The following is a 20,101-nucleotide window of genomic DNA, read 5'->3' as shown; positions in this document are numbered from 1 at the left end:
AGAACAAGAGCCAAAGCCAGAGCCAGAGCTTGAAGGCCAGAGAGCCAGAGAGCAAGATAGCTACAGAGCTAGAGAGCCAAGAAGAAGTAGAAGCCACCAGAGGTTGGAGGTAGAACAGTAGAGAGATCAATTGATCAAGTTGTTGCTGGTGTTTGAGGTGTGTTGAAGACAGGAGAAGGAGTTCTAGAGAAAAATGCAGAATTCTGAGGGAGTCAGAGAAGCCAGAAGCTCAAGAAGCTCAGAGCACTGACTGAAGGAGTCAAGTCCAAAGAAGCCTAAACCTATCTGCAGAGTATGGATAGCCAGCGGGATAAGATGTTATTCTAAACCCATAGGTTCAGTTAGAAACCAATGGAGTTGAGTGTGGAACTTGTAAAAGAAGTTTACTATAATCCCAAAGAGTCTAGTTGAGTTGACTAGAGATCAAGGAGATGTAGCCCAAGATATCAGGGTGAACTCCATATTATATTGTTGCCTTATGTGGTTTGCTTATTTGCTGCACTATTTTACTCTTATGTGTTTTATTTCAGTTTAAGAAAATGAATATAAGCACTCAAACATATTAAAGGCAAACAAAGACATATACCTACTTCAAGTTCTTTTAATTCCGCAAATTATCAATCCTAAGCATAGATCTTGGAGATTGTTTAAGCTTTGGAGTGGGAGAGGTTCTTGTAAGCTGACAAGAAGCCTTTAGGTCCCCATTTCAGATAAGGTGGTATCAAAGCTTGGAAAGCTCACTACCTTAGGTCAGGTGGTTATATCAAAGCAAAGTTATACCAGAGCAGGTTGTATCATGAAGCAGGTTGTATCATGATGCAGGTGGTATCGGATCAGAATGCTTGATTGACAGAGCAATCTATATGCTTGTTGACTTGAAAGGTGTTTAAATAGTCAAGGGTTTGATTGTTTGTAAACTAACTATTGTTGAGTTTGCAGAGGTGAAGGAAAAGTTGTTGATAGCTAAGTCCAGGAGAGGACAAGAAGGAAGAAAGGCTGAAGGAATTCTTCCAACCCAAAGGACCTCAAAGAAATCCTTGAAGCACAAGAGGTTTGTTGCAAAAGGTTGCTTGAATAAGCTCTTTTTTAATCTTGTTTGAAATTCTTTTGCTCATTTTGATAATGAAAACTTCTAAAAGTGAGTCCTCAAATTCCTCCTTCATCACAAGATTATGTGATAAAGACATGAAGCAATAATTGTTCACCATGATGGATATGGTGAGAGAAATGTATGAGGATGGAATGAAGAGCTTCACACTTAGAGAGCAGTTGAATTCCATGAAGGAAGAGAATCAGTTGCTTTCTAACAAATTGCAGGAAATGAAGAGACAACTTCATATTGAAAATATGAACTTGGAAAGGATTCATGAGTTGGAGAAACAGCTCCTTGTTGCCGAAGAAGCCTTAGTCAAGTATCAGATTTAAGAAGAGGTAAAAAATTCTAGTTTGTTTTCAAATTCCTCTAAGAATGTTTATATTGGTTCTTTTGAAAAACATACCAGAGGCATAGGGTCCAAGTTAATGTCCAAGATGGGCTATGAAGGAAAAGGCTTGGGCAAACATGCATAGGGTATTGTTGAGCCAATAATGGTTGATGAAAGGCCTAAATATTTGGGTCTTGGCTATGGACAATCTTATGGAGAAAGTTCCAAAGCTGCCATGAAGACAATTGAAACAATTCCAAGAAGGAGTTCCATTTCAAGTCTTTTACCTCAAGAGTGTAAAGATTGTATTCATGGGGAATGCAATAGTTTGAAACATCAGTTGCAGGATGCAAGTGTTCATAAGCATACACTTGAACCAGATAGGTGTGGAAACTCCCAAACCATTGAAGAGGTTGATGTTGTTCCAAAGGGAGCTACTTCTTCATTTGATTCGCCTCCTCATGAAGGTAATAAAGGTGAAAAAGAAAGGTATAAATCTAGTTCTAATCATCCTCCTTTTGATTATGTTAAGCACGATAAATTTCCATATAAGCATGGGAAAAGAATTGCATGTTCCTTTTGTGGTTTGGATAACCATAATGTTTCTAGATGTTGGAATAGAATGGCCACATACAGGAAACTTTTGAAGGAACAGAAGCAAGAAGCCAAAGGTCCACTAGACAAGGAAAATCATGCTGTCAAGAAGATGCACATTTGTTGCACTTATTTCCATAAGAAGGGACATATTGCTGCAAAGTGTTGGACTCTGAATCCAACAATGCTTCCAAAAAAATTGAAGAAGGTGGAAAGAGAAAATGGCGAGGATGGAAAGAAAGATTCCATGATTGATGTGTCTCAGGATGATTCACATGTTGATGCTAATGTGCAGACAAAGGGAGGACCTTTGAAATGAGTTGGTAAGAAATGGTTAGACTTCTTATCCAATTAAAGGTTGTATGCCTTTTGATGTGAAAATAAATGTATCACATCTATTTGCATTTCTTTGTTAATGGAATGCAAGTTTTAGGATTTTTCCAAGAAGGTGAATGGAAAAGTTGAGTAGGAGACTCACTTTGTTGCTGCAACATTATATTCATTTCAGCTTCAAAAGTACAACATACTTAAGCAAAAGTTGAAGGATGAAATGCATGCATAATCTTGATATGCATGAACACATGGATGTTGATGATTTCCTTATATTTGAACATGTATGTGTGATTAACTTGGAGGGTTGATTACTTTGTTGTAAACATGCATGTAATGTAATATTGACTTGGGAAAAGTTGATTTGGTCTCCAAGATGGAGATAATGATGAAGTGTTTCACCTTTGAAAAATAATCCTAAAGTTCTTTTTCTACATGCTTGACTTGAAGGGTCAATTGTTTTAAAGGCATGTTTTGTTGGCTTGTTATCTAGTAAATAATTTGTATGCAGATGTAAAGACATGGAGGTGTTCACAAGATATGAAAATTTGTTTCTTTTGTTGAAGCATGAGTTTAGGCCATCCAGTTGTTGTCTGTATTTCTATTGTTGTTGACAATATGTCAAACAGGTACAAATGAAAAATTTTGTGAAGAATATGTAACTTCACATTTGTTTGAGCCACCTTGGATCAATGATCAAGGAAGATAAGTTAAAACTACCTTGTGTAAACCTTCTCAGCAGGAGTTCTGCATGAAGTCAAGAAGGAAGACAGTTCTTCCCAGGAGAACAAGCACATCCAGGAAGGAAAGTGTTGATTATCTTCGAGATTTAGATCAGAAGCACTATGTAAGGCAAGTGTATGGAGACTAAAATAAGAGGGTGAGGTACTCTCATGTACTATTCAGATCATTATATCAGTATTTTGGGGTCCAAAATATTTTTTTAGTGGGAAGGTGTGATCCAAAATGGATCTAGAATAGACTTCTAAGTCTATCAATTTTCCTCATAGAGGAAAAATTAAAGTCATTGTATGATTTTGAAAATAGTCTCATGTCGTATATTGTTTCATTCTGAATCCAAGACAATTTGAATGGGCCAAAAGAGATTCCAGATGAGGGAGTTATTGTAAAAAGAAGATTGCCCATTATCCTTTGAAAATGATGCATTTCTTATTGAATTTGGCCTAAGGGTTAATGCTAGCCTTATGCACTAAAAACCTTTGTAAATCACATTCGGATAAAGAAAAGGGTAAGACGAAGTTTTATATGGAAAATCGCATCGCAATAATATAAAGGGCGAACTTAGACCAAAGGCCTTAAGGACCCCCGATTGGCAATCTCCGATCATATCGCATCAGGAAAGGCTTACATAGGATATCGGAACCCCTGGGTAGGTCAATTGGTGATATGTCGATGTTGCAACGTGTGACAAGTCGATCAACGATGGAGCAATGTGGAGGCAGAACTGAAATATTATATTCCATAGCCTAAACCCTTATCAGATCCATAAGATGAATCAGATCGGAGCATTGAAGGGATAAAGGCCTTGCGAGAGGACAAAGCGACTTGCGATTGCGATGAGTCGGATCAGTGGATCGGCTTAGGCAAAGTATAGACCCTTCAAGCCATTGCAATTGCAATATGTGATGTGATGATGTCAGCAAATCACATCGCAATAACACAAGGGCCGTTGACATGCAATATTGTGATGAGCGGTGATGCGATCGCATCCTGACAGTTGGATCGCAAAGCTGATCGGATGGTGGAGATTTAAAGGGGAATATCGCATCGCTGATTGTATTGAGTCCATGGACCGGGGTTCTTTCCTATTGCAATTGTGATATGCGATCAGAGTGTGGACTCGATGGAATTATAAGCGTGATTTCATAAATTTTGAAATCCGGATTTACGGAATTTCTTTGTATTTTCCTGTGTATTGATTTTTTTTGGCCATTCACAAAGCGTTTGGGATAATGTGATGAACACAGACCTGAGAGGGAGATAAGCACGATTCTATAAAATTTGAGTTCCAGCTGTATTGGCTTGTTACACAGTAATTTGTCACTGTCTCCCTGTCAGTCACCCTACTGTGTCAAGAATTCACAATAATCAAGTTCATGCCTTCTGAACTAGCCAAAAACCCACTTTTTCCAAAGTTTTCCTCATCAGCGCGTCTGTTTCTAAAATACCCGCGCTGACTGGCGCTCCATAACAAACCACGTGCGCTGCCAGCGCGGAAGCACACGGCTTTTCCGCGCTGATCGAATTTCATGACCAGCGCAACCTATGTTTGTATCAACCCGCGCTGACCACAACTTGACCGTTATTGCCTTGCGATGTCAGCGCGCCAGACCAGTTATGCACCCGCGCTGATCCAGTTTGGGCGAATTTGTTCCAACAGCCAGCCTTCCAGATAACTACAGGCTTGGTTGTTAGCCTTGTGAATGTCGCCTCCCTTCTATGGCATGTCTGTTCGACCCTTTGCAACTACTTCCCTTGAAGATAAGCTCATCCTTCCACCATTCAAGGAGAATCCTTCTCTTATATAAACCTCTACCATTACCATGAGCAGCTAGTTTGGAATAGCTTAGATTGTGTGGAGCTCATAGTGCTCAGATTGCTGCTACTATAGGTAGTTGGTGTGATAAGTGTGGAAGTGTTTGATAGCTTAGGGAAGGTTGTGTTGAGTTGCTTGTGAGAGAGAGAGAGTTTCTTGTCTTGGGAGTATCATTTCCAAAGGTGAATGCTTAAGAGACTTGCTGACTGGCCCCTCCTGAGAAGGATATCGATGTCAGAACATTTGGCTGTACTCTTCTCTGTTCTTGATTAATAATAGATGACTACTATTATTGTTCCATTCTCATTTTTCTATGCAATGATTAATGTGAATTACATCCTTTCTGACTGATGTATAGTTGCTTTTATTAGATTTCACGCTTGTGTTTGTCTTCTCTTCGTGTGTGCAGGTATCTATTCGCGGAGATCGCGGAGGATCGTGACCAGCCAGAGCGAAGGAGCGAAGGTGGCATCTCTTCATCAAACAACAGCGTTGGAATCCAAGTAGGTGTTCTTTGCCTACCTTTTAATTGCAATTAGGAACTTGCATAGTAGCATTGACTGATTGTTGCTAGACCCATTCTGGGCTAGTAGGGATCGCCTCTATCCGTAGAGGGGATTTGCCTCTCCAACAATTTGGCGACTCCGCTGGGGAGTTCAGCCTTTTGTCTCTTGTGTCCATTTTTGTGTTTGAATTTGATTGTTCTCTCTTTTCGAGATTGGAGTTTGGTTCTCTGCTTTTTAGACTTCCTGGTTCAGTCTGGGAGGTGTATGAATTGTTTAAAGAGTTCTGGCCTTGGTTTGGGAGTCTTTGGCTTGTTTTTGCCTCTTTTTTACCCTCAGCGCGGTTTATATCAAAACAGTTGCGCTGACAGCGCATACTTGTTTCTTTAAACCTGTTGTCATCGCGCTTGTACGTATAACAGTCGCGACGGTTCTGAAATCGAACCAGCGCGCTTTATCCGTGTCCTTCCGCGCTGACAGCGCCAAGTTGCTACGCGTGACCTAGTTTCAGCGCACAGTTGCTGAGCGCTACCCGCGCTGATCCTGTAAAATTGAAATTGTCTCAGTTTTACCTCCTGAGCCTGTTGGTTTGACTTTCTCCAGCTCTTTCTACTTGGTTTGTGGCTTGATATTCATTGTTTGAACTGTTGCACACTTGCTTGCAAAGCCTTGTCGAACGAATTTCATTTTTGTGACCCGTGACCTAGTGCCATCGCCCAGTTTCCACTGGACCGACCTTGTTTTGTTCACTTGTTCACTTGTTCGCAAAAGTTCGTTGCTGCTTGCCTTTGCTATTACGCGAAACCTTCCTTTTTGCTTTCTTTGCTCGGTTGTTTAGGTGGTTGTCCTCGAACCAGTCCTTCGGTTGTTTCGGTCACTCCTCACCACCCAGACATAGATTACAATTGCTTGGGTTCAACCAGCTCTTTTCACGCTTGTTGTGTGTTCCATTGAGTGATTTTTTGTGTTCTTTACTCGGTGTTATCGTCTCTCAAAATTCATTGTAAGTGCATTATGTCATTGAAAAGAAAATCGAACTAAAATCTTTTGCATTCAATAGTTAATCAAAGGAAGAGCATTTTGTTAATTTGCATTCTCAAAAGAAAAGTCTCATTTCTTTGTCATTAGCTGCATTAGATTGTTTGATTGTTTGAGCTCGTTTTGTTTGATTGAAAGCTCTTAACCCTCTCATAGTACAACATTCGGGAAGATTGACTGCAGTACGGAAAGTCCTTGGCTCTCATACGATTGCTGAGGTGTATAAGCAGTTTTACGGGTCGCTTGGTAAACCCTTTACCTAGAGTCTCCAGAGCAGTCACTTTTGATCCTTTTCGGACTCCCTAAAAGAAAAGGTGCCTGTGAGCGTCTTGTCACTTCATGCTCATTAAACATTCGAAGGAGACTGGAGTCATCTTTTCGTCCTTTTCTCGACTCTTGAAACATGAAAAGGTCAAGTTTGGTTCCTGTGTCTTAAAATTTATTCGGCCACGATAACATTTCCTGGTTAGATCTTGTGTGCGTTAGCTTGAGTAGGGTCTTTATCGTTAGTTTTCCTTAGGTTTTCTAAAGGGTCTTGTCATCCTGGCTGACCCGTCAACTCCCGGTCCGAGTGATCAAGGTTCTCCATCTTCTGTTGCTCCTGAGACACCAGTTGTAAGCGGTACTCTTCCTGTTGTCCCGAGTATCCAGCCTATCAACGTACGTGCCCCGGGCGACGAAGATTACATAGAAGATTGGAATCCTATCTGGGAGCCTGACAGCGATCATACCCCTCGTACTCCTCGCGGTATGTCGTCTCCGATGTCCACTTCCCACATGGATGAGACATCTCCCAGCACAGGTGAGACACCCGTGGTGTCGGACATTGAAACTCCGATCCCAGCTACTTCTCCACTCCCTCCACGATATCAGTCGGTGAGGGATAGGATAGCTGCTAGAACTACTTCTACGACTATATGGGATCCTAGTCTTATTGCCACCACGGGGCCCTTCATTTCACGACCTCTTAATACGCCTATTTCCTCAGTTCGTAATACGCCCGTTACCTCAGTTCCTACCAATCCAACCGTTTGTATAGCGCACTCGACTCCGGTCGTTAGTGCCGTGTCAGCGTCTTCGTCTGTAAACGTCAGTGCTGGTCCTTCTCACAGTCAGGGCCAGCCACAGGTTTCATCCGGAGTCGTCGATCCTGCACAAAGTGCTCAACCCTCTTCTGGTGGTGTTCCAGGAGCAGGGCCGTATGATGCCCATGGGCAGCCCATTACGGACCCCGATTACCAAGGTCCACTCTTTTATTATGATGCTAACGGTGAGTATCTCGAGCTCGTTCAAGCCCTGCCTCGTCAACCTTACGTCGAAGTCTGTACACCTTTCGACGTTACTTATGACCCCGTTACTCGTATCATTAGTGGACGCCAGGTCTTCCCTGGGCAGCCTCAAGGACCGCCAAATCAAGGCCAGCCGCCTTATGTGCAAACCCCTCAAGGGCAACCACTTTATGGCCCGCCTTACCCAGGACAATCTGGGGGCCCACAGGGACAACCCTACCCGGGACAACCCTCGGCCGTTGGTGGTCCGTCATTTTCCTATCAGAGTCAACCTTCTGGTTACCCAGGGCAACCTGGTACCCAGCAAGGTTACCCATCTGGGCAACCAGGGCAGCCTTACATCCAACAAGGCCAACCTGGTTTCCAGCAAGGGTACCCATCTGGACAAACTGGGCAAGTTTACACTCCACAAGGTCAACCAGCAGTCCAGCAGGGGTATCCTCTTGGGCAGGGGGGGCAACCCTACTTACAGCAGGGCCAACCTACTGCCCAGTCTGGTCATCTTTCTGGGCAAGGAGGGCAACCCTACGTTCAGCAGGGTCAACCCACTGCTCAATCCATGCATCCTTCTGGGCAAGGGGGGCAGCCTGCTATACAGCAAGGCCAACCCACTGCTCAGCCCGTGCACCCAGGGGGCAGCCTGCTATACAGCAAGGCCAACCCTCTGCTCAGCCTGTGCACCATGGGGGGCAGACGGGCCAACCTTCTATACAGCAAGGCCAACCCGCTGTCCGCCCTAGTCATCCATCTGGACAAGCTGGCCAACCTCAGGGTCAACCAGCCATCCAGCCGGCTCAGTCATCTGTTCCGCAAGGACAACCCTTGGTGGTTCACGGACAACCTGGCGCCCAGCAAGTCCGTCCTTCTGGGCAGGCAGGTCCATCCCAAGCCCAACCAAGTCAACCTTCGGGCCAGATGATCCAAGCCCAACCGGTTCAAGGACATTATGCTGGGCCTCAAACTCAAATGAGTTATCAAATGCAAGGTGGGCCTCAGCCCCAACCTTCTTACCAGATGCAGCCTCCTTATCAGGCTCAGTATGGGGCCCAGCAAACATATGGCTACCAGCAACCCCAGGGGCAAACTCAGTTTGCTCCTTATCAAAATTATCAACAACCGCAGGTCACTCCTTACCAAAATTATCAGTATGCTGCACCTGTAGGGCAAGTTGCTAATACGTGGGGAGCTGGGGGGCAGACACAGGGACAACTGTCCGCATATGGCCAAAATCCGTATGGACAGAACTCTTATGGGCAAGGTCCCTATGCACCAGGTCCTTTTGGGCCGGGTCCATCTGGACAGAGCCCATGGGGGCAACCACCACCTGGTTGGAACCCTAATACTGCCTCGAATCCACAGCCACAAATGTCCTTTAACCCTCAGTTACCGTTCTTAGCGACGTTGGAACTTCCTGATGTGTCCAAGTTAACAAATGATCCTATTTTGCATAATCCATATTGGCCACCAGTTCCAACCAAAATACCAGGTGATTGTCCAAAGTTTGATGGCAAAGCTGGTGAAGATCCTCAGGCCCATGTAATGACCTATCACCTTTGGTGTTCATCGAACTCATGGCTTGATGACTCTATCCGGCTCCGCCTCTTTCAGAGAACTCTCACTGGTTCAGCCGCTAAGTGGTACATCGAACTGAATCGCGGCATGTTTCAAGATTTCAACTCGTTGGCTATGGCCTTCTTGACTCATTTTCAGTTACCCATTCGGTATGAGACTGGGACACATCTCCTCACGTCTCTCAAACAGGATATGGCTACGCACATCTCTGATCATATACATGAATGGAGAAGGCGTCGTCGCCTGATCAAATTTTGGATTCCTGATCAACTCCTGACTGATTGGTTCACGACTTCCTTTGTCCCTAAGATTGCAAAAGACATCGCAATGGGAGCGTGTGTAACTGAAGAGCAAGCAATCGCGCGAGCTCAGTACCTTGACTTAGTGTATTCTCAGTCAGGTACTTTATATGAGTATCTGCCAGATGCCCCGAGGCCTGGACAGTCCAAGGCTCCGCCGAAACCCTCTGTTGATGGAGTCATTGGTTCTGTGAATTCATCATCAAAGAAATCGGCCGCAAACCCTGGGAAGTAGAAACAGAACGCTTCTAACGAAAATGCTTCTCAAGGCCAAGCAATTTCTGGGAGTACCTCCGAGGTAAACGCCGTCCAGTCCACCGTGGCGGATAAATCCTCAAAAGGGAAAAAGAAAGGGAAAGCTAAGGATAAATCTGGACAGCCCAAGCAGGATCCCCTAAGCCTCCCTCCGAGGAAGGAGCTAAACGAAAGCCTAAGTATCCTTATCTCATCTGCGATGAGGATCACTACACTAAGGACTGCCCGAGGCGGTCCGAAGTTAGTCGACTTTTGAAAGGTGCTCCTGGGCCTCCTGCTGTGCTTAAAGAGCCTTTCCCTTCCCAGCAGACTCAAATGGTGGCAGATCCGTCTCAATCTTCTTCCTCGTTCGGTTCTCAAGTGTTCATGGCTGGAACAATTCCCATCCATGTGACAACTCGAGCGAAAGATTATCCATCTCAAGCCGGGAAAGAGCCGGAGGTTCCCTCCAGCGCTCCTCCGTCCAGTTCTGGTCCCCTTCACATCGAACGACCCAGCACTGAGACGATCCCCCGACCCCCTCCCAAAGGTGTACTCAGGAAGTCATCTTATAACCCCAATGCTCGTGCCGCCCAGCACTATAGCATTGTCGAGGACTTAGCTCAGGCTCCGTCTGCTATGTCCGCGTTAGAAGTCCTCCAGAGCTGCCCCTCCCAGAGGAAGTCCTTGCTATCAGCTATTGGTGGCATCGACCCGACAGATTCGGATTTAATTTCTTTTGATCTCGAGGGTTTCACTCAGAGACTGCCTCACCAAGTGGCTTTCCTTATACAGGTCATCATCAATGGCAAAACGATCCATCGTACAGTTATTGATGAGGGTGCCTCAACCTGCATCATGTCTGTTGCGTGCTGGAAGGCTATTGGTTCTCCTGCTTTGAGCCAGTCTCCTACGACCCTGGAAGCCTTCGATGGAAGAGAATCTCGTCCATATGGTATCCTCCAACGATTGCCTATCTCTTTAGAAGGGAAGACCGTAGAGGTGGAGGTCGAAGTTGTTGACGCTAATCTCACTTACAACCTCCTCCTTGGACGAAGCTGGACTTACGCCATGCAAGCCGTGGCTTCCTCCTTGTTCCGCGTCGTTCGTTTCCCTCATCAGGGGAAGATCGTCACGGTGGACCAGCTGTCCTTTTTTGCTTCTTCTTCTGAAGGTAATGTGCCATTCGTGGAGCATACCTCCAAGTCATTAGTGAGTGTGGGTGCCGGACTGTTCAAAGATCCCGCCTTAATGGGAGTCTTTCCCCTCCCACCTCCCAATCTCGCCCCTGTTAACATGATTTCAGTACGTTCTGATCCATGGGTTCTTCCTCCCTTGAATCAGGAAGACTCTTGGGGTGATATGATGCCGTTGAGTCCTGCCGAGCTCAACTACATCGAGATTGTCGCTGCATCGGCTCCCCCTCCTGAACCTGCTTTTCTAAGCAGTGTTCCCGATTCATATGATCATTTCCCTTGGTTGGGTGATGAGGCCACTTCGGATCCACTGAAGGAAACATTTCCCTCCGACGAGGCCATCATAGAGACTATGTCTCTCGAAGAGCTCCCTTGGTCAGATCACCACCATCGCTCTTCGTTTCTCCCTCCACCTTCGGAAATGGTCGCATGTCTCGAGCGGTTTGCTTCATGTGTCCCATCCCCGCCCCTCCAAACACCTGTTCAGCTATATCAAGTGTCTTCAGAGGGAAATATGGGCAACATCACGCAAACCCAGCCTATCGACATCTCTGTCAAACCAGGGATTGTCGAGAATATTTTCATTGGAGTCACGTGCACTCCTGAGGAAGTTCATCTCTATACTGCCTTATTTCGCGAATTCTGCGATGTCTTTGCATGGTCCTACGAGGAAATGCCCGGCATCGACCCTAGTATCGTGGTGCACGAAATACCTACTTATCCAGATGCTAAGCCTGTTCGTCAGCGCTTACGCCCAGTGCACCCTCGAAAGGCTGCAGCCATCAAGGCCGAAGTCGAAAAGCTTCTTAGAGCTGGTTTCATCTATGCCATCCCCCTCACGGAGTGGGTGTCCAATATAGTCCCTGTGAATAAAAAGCAGGGTACTATCCGGGTCTGTGTTGATTACCGCGATATCAATCGTGCCTGTCCAAAAGATAACTTTCCCACGCCTTTCATTGATCAGCTTATTGATGACTGTGCAGGAAGTGAGATTTATTCGTTTATGGACGGCTTCTCTGGCTATAACCAGATCAACATAGCCCCTGCAGACCAGCATAAGACAGCTTTCATTTGTCCTTGGGGTACCTTCGCCTATAAGAAGCTCCCTTTCGGTCTCAAAAATGCCGGTGCCACTTTCCAGCGTGCGATGTCGTATGCTTTTCATGATATTCGACACATCGTGCAGCCTTATCTGGATGACCTTCCGGCTCATTCAGCTAAACGTCAAGACCATCCATCTCATCTACGCGAAATTTTTCTCCGCTGTCGACACTACCGTATTCGACTCAATCCGCATAAGTGTGTCTTCTGCGTAGAATCTGGCCGACTACTCGGGTTCATCGTCTCCCGAGAAGGCATCCGTCTGGATCCCCTCAAAGTCGAGGCCATCCTGAATCTTCCTCCCCCTGCCTCTTTGCAGCAATTGCAGAGCTTGCAGGGCAAAGCTAATTTTCTCAGACGATTCATTCCGAATTATGCCGAGGTGGCTAAGGGTTTCACACGGTTATTAAAGCGAGACACACCCTTTCGTTGGGATGCTATCGCCCAGGAGTCTTTCGAGCGCCTTAAAGACCTTCTTGTCTCAGCTCCGCTCTTAAGACCTCCGAACTATCACCGTGATTACACTCTCTATTTAGCTGCCGCTGACACCACCATCGGCATGGTTCTAGTGCAGGATGATGATGCCGGCACCGAGCACGTTATCTACTATCTTAGTTGCAACCTTTTGGATACGGAAACTCGCTACGCATATGTCGAGAAGTTGGCATTGGCTGCTGTCTGCGCCGTTCAACGATTCCGGCACTATATCCTGTTGCGCACAACGACCGTGATGTCTGACTGCAACCCAATGACCTACATCTTGTCGCGTCAACTGATGGAGGGCAAATACTCAAAGTGGATTGTTATCCTCCAAGAGTTCGACTTGGAATTTACTGCGGCCAAGTCCAAGAAATCTCTGGTCTTTGCTGAACTGCTCTGTTCCTTGCCATCTCATTCTGCACCATCTCGTTCGGAGGAGCATATCCCGGATGAAACATTGTTTCTCATTAGTACCCTCGACCCGTGGTACGGGGACATTATAGTATATTTGCAGACGTCTTCCTTCCGTCCTAATGTGTCGAAAGATGCTCGACGGCGAATTCGTCACCAATATCAACCCTATCGCATTTTGGGCGATACCCTGTACCGCCTCGGCGTTGACTCTGTTCTCCGCCGATATTTGACTCTCGAGGAAGCTGAGCGAGTGTTGAATGACTGCTACTCTGGTGCTTGTGGCGGCCACATGTCCGGATATGCTACCGCCCAGAAAACTCTCCGTGCTGGTTACTTCTGGCCTTCTATCTTTAAAGATTGCATTCTCGCTGTTCGTGCATGCCATGAATGCCAGGTGTACCACCGGAAAATGCGTGCACCTCCTGCACCACTGCACCCTGTTGTTACCGTAGGTCCATTTTCCAAATGGGGCATCGATTATACGTCCTGTAACCCTCGTTCGGCCGGGGGGCATGGGTATATCATCGTTGCCGTGGATTATTTCACCAAGTGGGCCGAAGCGATGCCTACATTAAATGAAGACGGTTACACAGCGGCGCAGTTTTTGTTTAATCATGTCATTACTCGTTTCGGAGTCCCTCAGGCTATCGTCACGGATCACGGAAAACATTTCTGTAATCACATGATGACGGAACTAACGACCCAACTAGGCTTGCGTCAAGATAGTTCGACACCGTACTATCCACAATCCAACGGTCAAGTCGAAGCCGTGAACAAAGTTTTGATCACTATGCTTCAACGCACCGTCAATACGCACAAGTCTAATTGGCATCTGATGCTGTTCCCTGCCTTGTGGGCCTACCGGACTTCTGTGAAGGATGCCACCGGTTTCACTCCGTTTCAGTTGGTTTATGGACTGGAGGCCACCCTTCCCGTTGAGTGTGAGATTCCTTCGTTGAAATTAGCTGTCGAGTTGCTTCCCAACACCACTCCGGTGGAGGAACGGCTTCTTTACCTAGAACGGTTAGACGAGACCCGTCGTTTAGCTTCTCTGGCTATCGAAGCGCAAAAGAAGAGAGTCAAGGCTCACTTCGATCAGAATATTCAGCCTCGTTCCTTCGTTGAGGGAGATCTAGTACTGCTCTATGATCAAGCTAAAGATAAGCTGGGGGCAGGAAAACTCGAATCCATGTGGCTAGGTCCCTATATAGTGAAAAGAGTTTTACAGAAGGGCGCATATGAGTTGATTGATTACGAAGGAAATCCTCTTGACAAGCCCCGCAATGGGCTTTATTTGAAGAAATATTATGCATGATTTCGTGCACTCAGTTTGTACATACGCGTGTTTAGTGTGTTTTGTGTGCATGATTTCACGTTTTGCTTTGGTGTGAAGGCGTGTTTGCCTCTTATTGTGTTTTCTCCTTCTTGTGCAGATGTCTAGTGCACCTTATGTTGGTTTCGCTGATGGCGCCTGCCGTAGTACTTGCAATTTGTCCTCTGCGGCATGGGCAATCTATGATCCTCACGGTGAATTGCTGGACCTCCAAGGAGTCTGCCTCGGTCACACCACTAATAATGTCGCCGAATACAGTGCCGTAATTGAGTTACTAGCCGAAGCAGTTGATCTCGGCATTCGTGCAATGATGGTGAACCTGGACTCCCAGCTTGTCGTCCATCAACTCAACGGGCGATATTCCGTCAGAGACCAACGCATCCTAAGGTTGTACCTACGTGTCAGATTGTTAGAAAGGAATTTTGACTATATCACATATCAACATATTCCGAGACGATTAAACGCGTTGACTGATGCATTGGCAAATCATGTGTTAGATAGGCATTTGCGGAATAGATAAACATCATACAAGAAAACGTAGAAAGCATAATAAGACCATAGAGTAAAGCATATGTAAATAAAATATTTTTCCAAGCATAGTTTGCATGCGTGTCATGTGTGCTTTTAAGCTTGCATTCAAAAATTAAAATACATGGGTCGTGTGTTGTGCAATTCATACATAAGATTACATTTGTACTGAACATTTGCATAGCATACAAAAACATCATCACATGTAACAAGATCCATCCAAAAAATCGGTATGTATATATATATATATATATATATATATATATCGTGTGGCGCACTGAGGCGCTCAAAAATAAGTGTATATGTCAAAAATAAGAGTCACTGTCCTCAATACATCCGAGACATATGTCTCTCAAAACATCAGTGGAAGTAAACCTAGGCGACTACTGTGCTGGGTTATGCTCTCTGTAGCATACAGCTGCTCGTGCCACCCGCCTCAATAGGCGGTGCATCCTGGGTGCCACCCCCACTGTGTGGATCTGATGCTCTATAGGGACCTCCTCGACCCCCTGGTAGTCCGGTACCCCCTCCAGCAAACCCTCAAGGTTGCGAGCTATAGTCTCCGTTGTGTCAACTCCTGGAGGAACTAAGGCCAGGGCTCCAGCTCCTTGCCCCTCCCTCCGTGCTGACGGGGCTAGGCCAATGGGTCTCGTGGGTCCCACATCTGCACACCGTGACATCTATCAAGACATGTACATGAAAAACCAAAAACATCAAAAAATATTAAAATGAGATCAAGTGACATACCTCCATCATCCCAATGCTCTCCTGCGGGCAGTGGCATGTCAGGATCGTTGCGGAAGTCCATGCCCGCATATGGCCAATCCTCGACGAAGATGACCTGCCGCTCCAACCACTCTCTGAAATACACCCCCCAAGCCACTGGGCGACCACCACCTCCACGTGGCATGACGCGGGCCCATCGACTGGCCCTCGTCTCCCGAGGACCTCTAGGTGGATCCACAGCCATGGTCTGTAGCTGTAGAGCCGGCACCCGCTCCAGCATGAGCGGCAGAAGAAGCGACCCATATGCGAACTGCTTCGTCTCTCCACGACGGCAGTTGCTCAGTTGCCTCTTCATGCTCGTCGTCACAGCAGTCGCCCAGTTGAAAATGGTGGGCTGTAGGCACTCCAGAGCTAGCAATAGTTGGTTCTTCGAGGCCTCATGGTTGGCCAAGGAACCCGCTGCCCGTGTCACTAGGAAGAGTATAGTGCGGAGAGGCATGTCTCGCACTGTCGGGATACCAACCTTCCCGCTCCGTGTCTTTGCAGCTCCTGGGCATACTCTAGCCATCAGCTGGTCCAGAGTCTCACCGCTGGGTCGCTGCCCCTCCAGGATGGGCATCTGGCCCCGGCGCGACAAACCAGTCAAAAAGTAGATATCCGAAGCGTCAAACTCGATATCTTGGCCGCGGATGGTGAATTTCCCATCTACTGGGTTCCAAGCTCTGATCAGGAACTCCAGCAAGTCAGGTTGCGCCCTCAGGCGCGGAGTCAGGAAGAACTTCAAGAAACCGCATGCCCGCATTGCATTCCGGCATTCGGCAAGTCCATAGGCGGCTATATCCTCATCATCATGGGCTCTCTCTTGCCAAACAAAAGCCATTTTGCCCTGCAAGACCATGAAGAAACATTAGAATGCTGATTGTGGAAATTTGTACGTTCATTTTGTTAAAAATAAAATTTTTCCGCGCCAGCGCGACTGTTTTAAAAACAGTCGCGCTGAAAATGGCGCCTCTGTGTTTTTTCATTGGGTCAGCGCGGAAGCACACGTGTTTTCCGCGCTGACCCAAAAGGTGGTACGTGTAAATTTAAATCGATCAGCGCGGTCCCGAGCGGGAAATCCGCGCTGACCGAGAGCGCACCAACGCTCAAAGAATTTGCCCAAATGGCCAAATTCCACCGTGAAATTGCTACCAAAAGGAATCAAAATGCAAGGCAGGGAGAGGAGAACCTACCTGGAAGAAGCTGCCGGATGAATGGTGTCCGCACGGGCTAGAAATCGCTCCGTCAACCTTGCAGCTCCTCAACGTTCTTCACGACCCAAAATGGTAACAATGGTAAAAAATGACTTTTACCCCCCTATTTATAGTAAAAAATTCATAATTGACTATATTTTCTTATCTATATGGGTTTTTGTCACCTTTTTACCATGGATTTAGCACTAGTGTCACTGAATTATGCCTGTATGCATGTTTTAATATGTTTTTTACACATATCGAACGGATTTATGCGGGTGGTGTTCTTGTGCAGGTTCAGGTAACCGGCGTGGTCATAACAGTTCTTCGTGCACTTGGTCCCAAAAAATGTCGTCTTTGAGCTCTTTTCCGACATGAATCAAGAAAAGATGGCCGAGCCTCCTTTCAGCTCGTTAAAAGGAACGAGAGGCGGTCGTTTTAAGCTCTTTTTCGACCGTTGAACTTAAAAAGATTGTCGGGTGTTTGTCGTTTCGCGCTCGTTATTGGCTCTAAAACGACGTGCTTCCGACCGCTTTTTTACTTTTTCGGGTCGAAGGCACTATTTACGAAAAGTACTCCTCGATCGTAATGGTCGGGCGGTTCTTTCGAGCATTGTTTTATACTTTTTCGGGCTCGAGAGACACAACTCTACGAAAAAGGACCCCCTGGAGTCTCCTTTTCCGCTGTCTTTTCAGACTCTCTAAACAAGAAAAGACGCCGAGTTTTTCCTTTGTCAAGCTCGTTAAACACTTGATGACATCGGGCATTGTCGAAATGACACTCTCCAAGCATATGCTATCCCCGTCAAGCTTGTCATCCAAAAATAATCGGGGTACCTGCCAGAGATGGTGGGGAAAATGGAACTGTAATAATTGTCGTGTCGGCAGTATGTCGCTCTTGAACATGGCACTGGTCTGCATTCGTGTCGGGTGGGAATCTCTCATTTTGTTTCACAATTGACCTCCGTGGGTATGGGTTATCCTATTTGACCTCTCATTTGCTCATTGCCTCGTCATCATACCCTCTGCTCATTTGATGTCAAATACTGCCACATCCACTGTCGTGCCGCCGATATGTTCAAGAGAAGTTGACCTCTACACCGGTACAACCTCATCTGCTATCTCACACAAATCATTTTACCTTTGTCTCGTGTCGATGATGTGGGAAACATCATGGCCCACCTTCGATCAAGGTCACTTCCTGTCGACTTCAACTCATTATCCAGGAAGGCGACTTAGAGACTCCCTTCAGGTGCCTTGGAGCCTGCATGCCTCAATGGCAGGTTCTTCGTGTTCGACGAGAGGTTTGCATCATTGGCCTCCGATCAAACGATTCTGCAGGTGTTCGACACCAGCTCATTGATTCACACGCCGCGGATTGTACCTATAGTACCTTGAGGACCATTGTCATTATTGGTGGTACCTCTCGCATCTGTTAACAGTTTGCATCATTGACTGGTAATCAGGCGATGTTCACGCATGTTCGACTTCAGCTCATGTATTCACATGCTTGGACTTGTACTTTGTTCAGGTCGGGACGGAGCGCAAGACCCTGGATCTCTGTCTGTTATGGTCCAGGTTGCGATTTTGTGGATGATCATTACATGACTCATTGATGGATGGCTGCGCCCATACCTGAGTCTTCATGGATGGCTGCGACCATACCTTATCATTACTATGGTCTCTTTAGCTGGGTGGCTGCGTCCATTCCACAGACCTTTCACATGTCTTTCGGATGGCTGCGCCCATGCCTAGACTGCATGTACTTGATTATTAGAGATATTCGGTCCTTCCTGGTGGTGTTCCAGTTCGGCAAGTTTTGTAAATCATTTCACCCCTCCCACTCTCTCGGTCTTCATGCTTTAGGGGGCATCTGTTACACAGTAATTTGTCACTGTCTCCCTGTCAGTCACCCTACTGTGTCAAGAATTCACTCTCCTTTTGAAGTGCCATCTTCCCCTCATGAAGAAGATCTAGCCACTTCACCAAAATAGGGAGTTCAACTGGATGATATGATTAAGATAATTAAAAGGCTAAACCTTAATGGGAAAGAAACACCATATCAAGCAGTAGAGAAAGCTATACCACCATGTAATGGTCCAAAGTCACACATAAAGACACTTGAAAGTGTTCATATTGATGAAGTTGGAAAGATAGGAACCGAAAATTATACAAGGCAAGATGGAGGTGATGAAGATAATTCAAATTTAGGCAATGTAAATTATATCAATGTTTCACATGGCTGTGAATTGAATTGATCTTCTAAATTTGAACCAACTTCCTTTGAAGAAGTTTCTTCGCATGATGAGTGGAAAGAATCCATGAAAAGGAGTATGTTTCCCCTATCCATTTGGAATTAAATTAATTGATTGTAGGTGGGTTTTCAAGAACAAGTACAACCTTGATGACTCACTTCACAAACATAAGGTGAGGCTTGTTGTGAAAGGGTATGGATCAAAACAAGGCATAGAGTGTGAGGAGAGTTTTTCCCCGACAAAAGAATGGGATACCATATGTGCATTGTTGGCTTTGGGTATGTAAAATAAGTAGATGATTGATTAAATGGATGTGAAAATAACCTTCTTGAATGGAGACTTGAAAGAGAATGCTACGTCTTAACTACAAGGATCTATTGTAAAGGGTCAAGAACATAAGGTATGCAAACTCATTAAATTTTTGCATGTCCTAAAGCAAAGACCTTTCACATGGTATGAAAAGTTAAGTGACCATTTTTTGAAGACCAATTTCAAGCATTTCAGTCTTGATGATGCAACTTTGGTTTTCAAGAATGTTGGAAAAACCATTATATACCTTGTGGTGTCTATAGATGATATTTTGATAACATGGAACAATGAAGCATATATTGGACCCATAAAGAAAAAAATGAACATGGGACAACTTCATTCTTGCTTGTGTATTAAAGTAACTCAAAATCTAAAGTATGTATTTATCTTCAAAAAATATATTAGAAAATTGTTGAACAAATTTGACATAGCTAATTATATTATCTTTATCCTAAATGTAATAAAATTTAATGATTACATCAAAAAAAAAAAAAAAAAATTGAAATATAATTAAATATAAATATAAATTTGAATGCAATTAAGTATCAATAAAATAACTTGTAAAGAAACTAAATATTTCATTTACACTTAGGATCCTTTTTAACTTTATGAAAACTACTTATGAAAAGCACAACATTGAAGTAGTACATGGATAATTTTAACTTACTTTTAAAAAAATCAAAATTTT

Source organism: Pinus tabuliformis, chromosome 5_2, assembly GCF_031772625.1.
Source record: "Pinus tabuliformis cultivar Carrire ecotype Pingquan chromosome 5_2, CPIR1, whole genome shotgun sequence".
NCBI classification, from domain to species: domain Eukaryota; kingdom Viridiplantae; phylum Streptophyta; class Pinopsida; order Pinales; family Pinaceae; genus Pinus; species Pinus tabuliformis.
Note: the sequence above shows the minus strand (reverse complement) of the source record.